The following is a 9,095-nucleotide window of genomic DNA, read 5'->3' as shown; positions in this document are numbered from 1 at the left end:
ATTAGTCCCTGTCATTTATACACCAGAGCATGGAGCCAGTGAATGTCTTTATCACACTGTGGACCAGGTGTTGCCAAGATCTAAAGGACTGTGTCTGAGTGCCAGCTGGATAGGCAAATATTATAATAAGACACTTGTGGCAAAAGAACGAAGAATCAGACTATATAGTTAAATTGTATACAAGGCTTGCTCAAAAAGAAATGAAACGCTTGCCATCTGTAGCACACACCTTTGTGGAAGCGGGCTAACCTTAAAATGAATAGTAAAGCAATGGAAATAGCTTCCCTGACATGTCTTCTATAGCATGTAAAAGCTGCATCACCTTATTGAAAGAAGTTTCATGCTTGTATTACACAGCATTCTGTTATGGGTATGTTGTTGTTGTTAAAATATTTAAAGAATAAATCTTAGCTGTGAATTATTGAACACAAAATCCATACACACTGTTTAAGGGGAAAAAAAACCCCAACATAATTCCAAAACACAATAAAAGACAATAAAACCATATTATTGTGGAGCTGTTCTTGTAATTTCATAATTATTCCAACATAACAATGGCAGGTAATAGCAGGGCTTTTTTGTAATTAGCTGTGAGAGCAATGAGGTTGAGTATTGTGCACTAACATTTGGGAAATGGACAATGATGCCTTCACGCAGTAGAGTAAGGTGCTGTAATCCAATTAAATTAGAGGCAAAGAAAGCAAGCCAAGTTTATTATAAAGAATGCAGCCATGTGTGCGTGGGTGCAAATACATGCATTCCTTACGGCATAATTATATACTTTATTGTATCAAACCTATTTAGGAACTCATCGGAGATGGATATAATATGGAACCATGACTGACAAAAATAGGTTTGTCCATTAAAAAAGTTACATTGATGAAGTCGAAAAATGTGCTTACTTGTATACTGTATATTAAGTGCAAGCAGTTAATTTTACACAGACCATTACCTACTGTATGCAAATAGCCAAATAGATTATCTTTTTTAATTTGTTGAAAATATGCTATATTCCACCAACAATTCAGGTCACAACTCCAAAACAAAAATAAAGGGTAAGAAAGGATATTTTACAGTTGGTATGTCATGATCTATGGTTGGCATAGAAAGATAAAGATCTGTATTGATACTATGTCCTAGTTTCTGACAGTACGATTTAAATGGTTGTCTATAGTTAGTAGATTACGGTAAAGCATGCTTTGTTATGTATATTCTGTGCATTACGGTAAAGTGTGGGTTTTCCACTCAGAATCTCTGAGTCTACCGTGTGTTTTTTTTGATAAAGCAAACCAACGCGATGTAAATATAGGAACCTCAAACATCACACACACCGGCCAAAACAGAGGAAAGAAAGCGGGCTACAATAGTATGAGCTAAGTCTGTAAGTAAACATGCTTTTTCATTACTAAAATAATCATGTTTTATGGGTTTGTTTTGCAGTTGTTGTTTTTTTTGGAGGGGTTCTGACAGTTTGCAAAGACAGTATCAAGTATGTTTGTGAAAGTGGGGTAGTAATAACAGTGCTTAAAAATCGGCATTGATGCGCTTGTGAAGTTGTCTTGTTTCTGCAGGCGGGTCACGTCACTTACACCTGTGAGCATTTTGTTATGTGTTTGTTTTGGTGTCTAGCAGAATAGTAATTTTAAAATACAAATGTATTGCTTATTATATCGATAAAATTTCCTAAATTACACGTTGTTTTCCATTACTTTAATTGTAGTTTTCTAATAAACATTATCATTTGACCATCTTTTTGGGACGTTATTTTCAAATGGGAAGCCTAACAGTTATCAGTAATGTATAGTGGCCTTTTTTTAGTCAATCTTGGTGATTTAGCCGCATCAGAACCCTTGCAAACGATTATAATCTTTAATTGTCAAGTTGAGGTTGTTGAAATGATCTGAAAAACTTCAAATAAGGTCATATATGTGAAGCATTCTCTATAAGTTTTATTTCAGTATAATTTGCGTTTCATGTAATTGCCATAGATTATATGTCATTTGTTGTTGTATTCAGCTACTCCAGAATCAAAACTGGAAAACAATTCCTATCTTTTAGCAGAAGACTGAATACATTCTGTCCGTTCAGCTGCACGGGGATATTGTGCTTAATTGACTGAATAGGCGAATAATTGCTTTTAACACAAGCCCTGTATGTTGGCAGGACACTGAATCTAACAACGTCCCGTCTGTCATAGAGGGTCTACTAACACATTTATGTCAGCCTTTCGAATAAGATCCTTTATTTATTTATTTATTTATTTAGCTAAATCTGGTATTTATGGAGGGAAAGCGCAGCTACTGACTGCTGTCAGTGTCCAGTACAAACCTGCAAAACTTTGTTTACTGTGACGTTGACAACTTTCAACGTGTGTTTCGACCCTTTAAGCTTTTTTTAATTTTGATTCCTAGTAGCAGTAAGTGCTTTGGTGAAAACAGCGTATACTGCGCAGAATGTTTGTTATTGTAACACAGAACATTGAGAAATAGATTTTAAATTAGAATTGGGACAGAAGATAAGGTGTAAATTAAGTGAAGAACCTCGTTAATGGATGGTGTTTTGTAGCTAGTGCAGTACAGTGTATAAAATCTGTTTAAAAACATGTCCAAAAAAGTATTTTAAAGATGAGATATCCTCCTGTGCACTCGACTGGACTTAACAGTTTGGTTTGTGTACATTCCCCAATTATACTTTCAGCTGTTGGTACATAAGCTTTCTCCCCCCTTTGAAACCTGATTTCCAGTAAGTTGTCATTCTGCTCCTGCTACTGCTTGCAGCTTATTCAATACAGAGAAAAGAATATTAATCTCTTTGGATGCATATTTATCAAAAACTAACAGAAGGGAATTGATCTGAGTAAAAGTACACCAAAAAAAGTGTGTTACAATAACTAAACAATATGTCATATTTACCTTGCAGCTTACGCTTGGCAAACAAACAAAATAAACATGCAAGTGTGTATCAGGAAATGTCACAGCTCTGCGGAAAACTGTCCAATTATTTATTAATTTATTAAATGCAGCAGAAGAGCTTTCTTTGTATTAGTCTAGGATACAATGAAGCGGTATTAGACTCTGTAACAGCAATAAAATATGTCAGGGCTGCAGGGCTAGTTTTTCTTTAAAGGACATTAGCAGAATCCAACCTTTCTTCCTGTTCTAAGGAGTCAAGGACCTTAGTGACTGTAGGTTACCGAGGTACAACTGTAACAACTAATGCCGTCATTCCTGTTTTATTCCTGGTAACTGGGGGATTGTCTCTTTTGTTATATTATACCGTATTCCTTCGAATTTAAGACGCCTTCGTATTTAGGACGCAGCCCAAATTTACCACCCTCAATTTGAGGAAAAAATAAAACATCAAATAAATATGCATTTACAAAGATACAACAGCAAAATTGAGGTTGTATCGTACAAAACTGACCCGAAACAGTGTAGTTGTAGATTGACCACGGATCTTGTTTATTGTGCTGCGTACTATAGTGCTTAAGATGGCGTCTCTGTCGTACACACCCCCCTCACTCACTTATGGCATCACGCATCTCGGCAACAGCAAGCACGACACAACACCCCACTACATCAGGCAACATCTAACCCAGCAACCACAACAGCACTGATCGCATTGCAAACACAACAGTTAGAACGGTATGCACAATACCAACAGAACATAACATACGCATATGGAGATTAGTCACACCTGTTTTTCTCCCAATTTGTGAACTGTGGTATTGCTTGGCATGTCGAAAAATACATAGGTCTGATCAGCATTTCCGATCGGTCCAATGGCTGCCTGTATGTCACTGGTGATTCGAGATCTGGCAGTAATATTTTGGTTAGTCTTTTCTAAGCAGTCAGTCACATTGCTGTTTGTGTACTCGGGTAGTCCGGTCTTTTGTTGGCAATTTTAATACACACATCACTATGCTGTATTCGAGTTTAAGACACAGGCTATTTTTGAGCAGTAAATAATGATTTAAAAAGTGGGTCTTAAATTCAAAGGAATACAGTAATATTGCATCTTATTTGAGTGACCCGAGAGTCAGTCTAGAGCTTAATCTGCAGTGCTCCACAATCATGTTCAAGTTTATAAAAAACTAATTTCAACATACTGTCATTTGGATTTACTTTTAGGATGTTTATTTTGTTGCAAGATTTATGTTTAATTCTTAAAGTAAGAAGCGTCACTTTTTTTTCTTCTTACATGTTTCATTTACAATTACTCAAATACTGTATTTTTATGGTTTTTTTTAAGTCTTTATTTAGGTGCTTTCACAGGAGTTCAGGAGCTGCTCTTTAGTTCTCGTTGTCTGCTATAGATACATGTAACACGGGGTAGATCAGCCAGAGTGTCTTCACTATAGATACATGTAACATGTGGTAGATCAGCCAGAGTGTCTTCACGTGAGAGCCAGTGCCATCTAGTGGTCTGCCACTTTGATCCAGTTTACATAGGCCTCGCTGATTGTGAACTAATTATGATGATGCTTCTATGTGCAACAACATTGTACACGAAACACATCATGTATAAGAAACTTCCTAAATATTTGTAAAACGTATTTTAAGTGTGGTGCTACACATTTTAAACCCTGTGGTTCATTTGTGATTTTAATCAAGGCTCTGCCTTCCAATTTTGAAATAATATTTTAAGTACTGATCACATTGTACCCTGGGATCACACGAAGGCAAAGCATTCCATTGATTGCCGGTGAGCTGCAAGGACATTTCTTTTTTTGATATGGGATTTTCCGTCAGTTGGTAGTGTTTGGGATTAGAAATCAGGGGAACTTTGAGACATGCCAATAATGTCTCTGCATGGACAATACCCGAATTAACGTGTGTTGGCAATTTAGTATGAGATGAGATTTATTTTAAAATTTAGTAGTTGCCAGTTGTTTTTATTATTTTCTCCCCATTTTGGAATAGCTAATTATTTTTAGGCTCAGCTCACCGCTACCACCCCTGTGCTGATTCGGGAGCGGCGAAGACGAACACACGCTGTCCTCAGAAGCATGTGCCATCAGTCGACCGGTTCTTTTACACACTGCAGGCCCACCATGCAACCACCTCAGAGCTACAGCATCGGAGGACAACGCAGCTCTGGGCAGCTTACAGGCAAGCCCGCTGGCGCCCGGCCAGACTACAGGGGTCGTTGGTGCGTGGTGAGCCGAGGACACCCTGGCCTACCTAAACCCTCCCTTCTCCTGGGCGGCGCTCGGCCAATTGTGCGTCGCCCCCTGGGAACTAAGAAGTGATCATTTATGTTTCAAAGTGCTGAACAAACCAACAGGACTCTAAAAGGTCATATTTTTTGTCTGTTATGCTAATGTTGAAGAGCTGCTTTAAAACCACTATTTATAGTGACAACACTGGCCCAGTGTGCTGGGTTTCAGCACAGGTATTATTGTTTTTACTAGACGATTGTCCATATATTTAAATGTATTATTTGTGTTTCTTATAAACATATTAGAATTTATACAATATACTAACAACATATGGTAAGGTGTTTTTTTTGTTTGTTTGTTTTGTTTTATTTTTATGTAACATATGAACTGAGCTCTGAAATAAATAAAACTTCCAACACCAGAAGTGTCTGTACTGTGTATCTCGGGTATCCCTGGAAAGCCTGTTGTGTATTACTCATGCATTGCGTCCTACTGTGGGTAAGAGTCTATGGCAGGGGTCTCCAACCCTGGTCCTGGAGAGCTACAGTGGCTGCTGGTTTTCATTTCAAACAATCTCTGTTACTTAATTGAACCAATTATTGTCTTAATTAGTCAAGATTAACCCGTATTCCAGATCTTTAACCACTGATGATGTAAAGACACCTATAAAACCTGCTGGATAGGGGCTCTCCAGGACCAGGGTTGAAGACCCCTGGTATATGCAGTCTTGTTTACAGTGGCAGATCTCAATACCTGCACTCTAACTCTATATTAATCCAAATGGGGTCACCCCCCAGGTGAATTCCTGATCCACTTAATACGTTACAACAGAAATACAGTTGTTGTTGTTCTTAAGATTTGCCACTGCATTAAAATAGACTTTTATAAAGTTGATGTAATTGGATTTGATAAGGGTTTAACTGTACTCTTCAGATGGACCTCTTCAGTAGTGTAGTGATCAGTTTTTATTAGCGAATTGAAATTGAACATATTGTATTATTGAATACTTTAATGTTCATCGGCATGTTGAACACATTAAAATGTGAACAATCCATGTTTGTCACAGCATTATATTAATTGGAATATCATAGTTTTTCAGATGGCCACAATATCAGTCCCATTGTTAAATAGCAACCTCTCCATGTGTCTAATTTTAATGTGTTTAATCCAATAAACCAATGCTTTTTAGGGCTAAGGGCAAGACCTTCCAATAAGTGCAGCCTCTTAAGAAAAATGCCTTTACAAAAGGCATTTTCGAATAAGCACTGTGAAATAAGCAAATACTATAAACTGCCTCAGGCTTGATAACCTTAACTGACACACAATTCAGACTTTATGCTGCAATTTGCAAGCATAGTTCTTTCTTCCAGTTCACCAGCATTCTACAGTTCAAAATATTTTCAACTGATCTGTATTCACTGTGCTGGGCAAACCTACACAACATACATTGGCAGATGTATAAATGATTTGCTAAATACAGTACATCACACACACACATTCACACTCACCCACTCACGCACACACACACCGTGGTTGGCTGTGATCTGTTTTCAAACCTGGAGATGAAAAATTATGCTTCCCTGTGGAAGAAGGGGAATCAAAGTCTTGCAGAGCTTTAGTTACCAGGAAACCAGGGGAAGACACATGTTATTACACATCTGTTTCCATGGTGATTTCTGAGAATTCTTCTTTATCTGCATGTGAAAAACATAAAAGTGTTGCCACCATGTTGGATTTCGGCAATGCTGACTTCTCTCCCTCCCCAACGATTAGTTTTCATCAACATGTCATAAAACTTACATTTCATAATAGTTACTGTTGGGTACCATTTACAGTATCTCGTATCAGCCATTGATTAATCTGTTACAGTAATTTTTTTTTCACAATCACTAGCTGTTTCCCATTTTTACCTGTGAAATGTGGGGAATAACGAAACACACATAGGAAAAGTGAATGGCTTAAATACTGATTGCAGTGCATTGGGTTAGACAGTTTCTTTACAATCTTTCATCTCTTATTGTTTCTTCTGAATACATTTTTATATAACTTTGATTTACATTAAGCATGTGTCTCATATTTACCTTAACACATCTATTATTTACATTACCATGGGCCTGATTTATCATGGTTTACACTAAAATGCAATTGTTTGTTTAATTAAAATATAACTGTTAATCTTACCAAGTGACAAGCAACTTGTAAGGTTAATTTAAGGACTCAAACATTGTGTATTTTGGTGTAAAGACCTTCATAAATGTATCCCAGTATCCTTTCTGCATTCTGCCTCCCCTGACACTATGGCAGATGAAGTTTAGTTTGTCGGTCCTTAGGTTTCAAGATACATGGGCGTGTTATTGGACTGTTTACTCAAGTCTTTAATCAACTCCTAGTTTTTTAAAGGATAAAACTTTGTTAATCTTACCAAACAAGAATCGAACAACTGTACAGCGCTCGAATTATGTAGTATTACTGTAGCAGAGCTGAGGGCCTGCACGTGGGAATGAAAATATATTTATTACATTTTTTCGTTCCTATTTTGGTAAATAGTTGGAGAGCAAGATGCTTTGCCTGTGACGTTCTGCCAGCTGAATTTGTTTACAGGGAATCGGCTTTCTTGACTGGCTTTGTGAGCGTATCCTGGCAGAGTGTCTCTCCATATAAGGAGAATGCTGACACACCGAGGCTGCGGCTGAGAACAGGATTGTCCACGCTACCCTGGACAACCAAACCGAAGAAATCAAAACCGCTGACCACTAAGTGGAACCGAGGTTGGGGTCTTAATTAGTAAACAGAGCAGGGATGAGTTGAGGGATTTTTAGATCCCAAAGTATAGCGAGGTGGGTTTGTCAGTTGGACCTCCCTGAATAGCGGACAACCTTTTGTTTTGTAGTTTTGTTTTCACAGTGTTTTTGTTTTGCCTTGTTGTATTTTCTGTTATGTGTTGCCATTCTTATGATTTTGCCTGTGGCCTACCTAACTTTCTGTGTCTCTCCCCATCTGTCAGTGGATTACCCACAACCCCTTTTCACAATTACATATGCAAATTATCCTGGTTCTACCCCTTCATCATTAATAAGTTATACATGTTTTACAGAAGCACATCCAGAGATGATATTTACCAACATGTAACTACCTTCTTAAAGAAGTAATACATATGGTGCACTCCACCTTTAATTCAGAAGGCTTTTTTCTCTGTAGTATTACAATTTGTTTTTCAGTTCAGTATGTTATGGGTAAACATTTCCTGGAATGAAATATGGCAACACATTCTTGCTGATTTTGTGATTTGGGACTGTGCTTCTTGGCAAACTGCCCACAGTTTCAGATTAGAGAAAATGAAAATGTATTTCACAGCCCACACACAGCTATTAAAAAAGTATAAAAAATGATTTGCGTAGCTGTATCAGTAATTAAGAAACCTTCACTCAGGTGACTATGATAATTTGATTATGCCAAACCATTGGCATTAACATCTCTCAAAAATACACACGTTGGACTGGAGTGATGACTGGAGACTACTTCATAGAATGAGAAGAATAATTGCATTGCATTGCGAGCAACATATTATAGTTTTTTTTTTTAAATTACTATTAGATTGTTTTATTCCTTGTTCTGCTTTTACTGTGCAGTTTTTTCTAGTTTAGCACCATGGATACAAAATAAACAAAGCTTTACAGCATGTGCTATATTTGGACCACTGGCGTAAAACTGGCCTACAGCACAGGAAGCACTGTATTAGAAAACACTACATATCCAAAAGGGGGGTGTCAGTGATAATGTTGTTGGTGAATATTCATTAGCCAATCATTAGCCTGGATTTCCTACTGAATTAAAAAAAAAACAAAAAAAAAAAAAACAGTTCACCAGTGAGGGTGACTAAAGTCGGCCTCCATTTCTGCTGGCAAACCAAGCCAAAAGGGGTCCCTGAAGCGAA

The 9,095-nt window shown here is 37.4% G+C and overlaps 1 protein-coding gene across 2 annotated transcripts in view; it reads left to right on the top strand.

Moving 5' to 3' along the window:
* The first annotated feature begins 1,202 nt into the window (after positions 1-1,202).
* The window catches only part of LOC117434576 (tumor protein p53-inducible protein 11-like), a 60,165-nt gene continuing 52,272 nt past the window's right edge, over positions 1,203-9,095 (top strand). The window contains exon 1 of one of the 2 annotated variants that reach the window (XM_034057157.3): positions 1,203-1,381. The gene's annotated coding sequence lies outside the window, so the exon portion shown is untranslated. The remainder of the gene's footprint in view (positions 1,382-9,095) is intronic. The other variant, XM_034057156.3, reaches the window with a different exon arrangement.

The sequence above is a fragment of the Acipenser ruthenus genome, chromosome 28, assembly GCF_902713425.1.
Source record: "Acipenser ruthenus chromosome 28, fAciRut3.2 maternal haplotype, whole genome shotgun sequence".
Taxonomy (NCBI): Eukaryota; Metazoa; Chordata; class Actinopteri; order Acipenseriformes; family Acipenseridae; genus Acipenser; species Acipenser ruthenus.
Note: the sequence above shows the minus strand (reverse complement) of the source record. Positions and strands in the feature narration are given on the sequence as shown.